Source organism: Schistocerca gregaria, unplaced genomic scaffold (assembly GCF_023897955.1).
Source record: "Schistocerca gregaria isolate iqSchGreg1 unplaced genomic scaffold, iqSchGreg1.2 ptg000526l, whole genome shotgun sequence".
NCBI classification, from domain to species: Eukaryota; Metazoa; Arthropoda; class Insecta; order Orthoptera; family Acrididae; genus Schistocerca; species Schistocerca gregaria.
In genome coordinates this window covers 4,695,142-4,697,872 of record NW_026061925.1, presented here as the reverse complement: position 1 = coordinate 4,697,872, position 2,731 = coordinate 4,695,142, and positions in this window count along the sequence as shown.

The window sequence follows — 2,731 nt, the reverse complement described above, 5'->3', positions numbered from 1 at the left end:
TCTGAAACGGTTACATTTATTGTTTGCATAGCTATGTAGCGTGCTGCGGTTTGCGGAGACACTAAAAGCACCATAGTAAAACACAGAAGAAGCTTTTAATTTGGTGTAATAGCCAGTAAGAAGCAGTACAATTCAAGTTTTAGTTATCGATTATTGAATTTTTAGCCGGCTTTGGTGCCTTGGACATGAGCTAGGACCTTAAGATTTGGCATGAAGGGAGGTCTGGCAGCCACGTTGCACGGGAGAAAGTGAGAAGTTTTTATGTGCAGTAAAAACCTAAGAAATCCGCCCGTTTTCGTCATCTGCTTTAGAATCGACGTAATGCCAGATCGTCACATTGGCCGTTTTCCCTCTGAAACGGTTACATTTATCGTGTGCAAACTTATGTCGCGTGCTGCGGTATGCGGAGACACTAAAAGCACCATAGTAGAACACAGAAGAAGCTTCTAAGTTGATGTAATAGCCAGTAAGCAACTGTACAATTGAAGTATTAGTTATCGATTAGTGAATTTTTAGAAGGCTTTAGTGCATTCGACATGAGCTAGGACCTTACGATTTAGTATGAAGCGAGGTCTATGAGCCATATCGCACGGGAGAATGTGAAAAGTGTTCACATCTAGTAAAATCCTGAGAAATCCGCCCGTTATCGTCGCTATCGAATCGAATTAATGCCAGATCGTCACATTTTCCGCTCTTCTTTCTGAAACGGTTACATTTATCGTGTGCCATGCTATGTCGCTTGCTGCGGTAGTCGGAGACACTAAAAGCACCATAGTAGAACAGAGAAGAAGCTTCTAAGTTGATCTAATAGCCAGTAAGCAGCTGTACAATTCAAGTATTAGTTACCGAGTATTGACTTTTTAGATGGCTTTAATGCATTGGACATGAGCTAGGACCTTACGTTTTAGTACGAACGGAGATCTAGCAGCCACGTTGCACGGGAGAACGTGAAAAGTGTTCACATCTAGTAAAAACCTGAGAAATCCGCTCGTTTTCGTCATTTGCTATCCAATCGACTTAATTACAGATCGTCACATTGGCAGCTCTTCTCTCTGAAACGATTACATTTATCGTGTGCAAAGCTATGTCGCGTGCTGCAGTATGCGGAGACACTAAAAGCACCATTGTAGAACAGAGAAGAAGCTTCTAAGTTGATGTAATAGCAAGTAAGAAGCAGTACAATTCAAGTTTTAGTTGTCAGTTATAGACTTTTTAGATGGCTTCAGTGCATTGTACATGAGCTAGGACCTTAAGATTTAGTATGAAAGGAGGTCTAGCGGCCACGTTGCACGGGAGAACGTGAAAAGTGTTCATATCTAGTAAAAACCTGAGAAATCCGACCGTTATAGTCATTTGCTATCGAATCGACTTAATGCCAGATCGTCACATTTTCCGCTCTTTTTTCTGAAACGGTTACATTTATCGTGTGCAAAGCTATGTCGCGTGCTGCGGTATGCGGAGACACTAAATACACCATAGTAGAACACAGAAGAAGCTTCTAAGTTCATGTAATACCCAGTAAGAAGCAGTACAATTCAAGTATTAGCTTTCGATTATTGACTTTTTAGCCGGCTTTGGTGCCTTGGACATGAGCTTGGACCTTAAGATTTTGCATGAAAGGAGGACTAGCAGAAGCGTTGCACGGGATAATGTGAAAAGTCTTCTTATGTAGTAAAAACCAGAGATATCAGTGCGTTTTCGTCATTTTTTATCAAATCGACTTTAAGCCAGATCGTTACATTGGCCGCTTTTCTCTCTGAAACGGTTACGTTTATCGTCTCCAAAGCAGTGTCACGTGCTGCGGTATGCGGAGACACTAAAATCACTATACTAGAACACATAGGAAACTTCCAAGTTCATGTAGTAGCCAGTAACACGTAGTACAATTCAAGTTTTTGTTATCGATTATTCACTTTTTAGCCGGCTTTGGTGCCTTGGACACGAGCTAGGACCTTAAGATTTTGCATGAAAGGAGGACTAGCAGCCGCGTTGCACGGGAGAATGTGAAAAGTGTTCTTATGTAGTTAAAACCTGAGATATCCGTCCGTTTTCGTCATTTGTTATCAAATCGACTTAAAGCCAGATTGTTACATTGGCCGCTCTTCTCTCTGAAACGGTTACATTTATCGTCTGCAAACTTATGTTGCGTGCTAAGGAATGCGGAGACACTAAAAACAACACAGTAGAACACAGAAGACGCTTCTAGGTTGATGTAATTAGCCCTTAGGAAACAGTACAATTCAGGTTTTAGTTATCGATTATTGATTTATTAGCCGGCTTTGGTGCCAGTGAAATGACCGACTACCGTAAAATTTGGCATTAATCAAGGTCTGATGAGCCACGTTACACGAGAGAATGTGAAAAGTGTTCATATGTACTAAAAACCTAAGAAATCCGCCCGTTTTCGTCATTTTTTATCGTATCGACTTAAAGCCAGATCGTCACATTGGCCGGTCTTCTCTCTAAAACGGTTACATTCATCGTGTGCAAAGCTATATCGCGTGCTGCGGAATGCGGAGACACTAAAGCCACGATAGTAAAACACAGAAGAAGTTTCTAAGTTGACGTAATAACCAGTAAGAAGCAGTCAAATTCAAGTTTTAGTTATTGCTTAATGACTTTTAGCCGGCATTGGTGCCTTGTACATGCGCTAGAATCTTATGATTTTGCATGAAGGAAGGTCTATCAGCCACATCGCACAGGAGAATGTGGAAAGTGTTCACATCTAGCA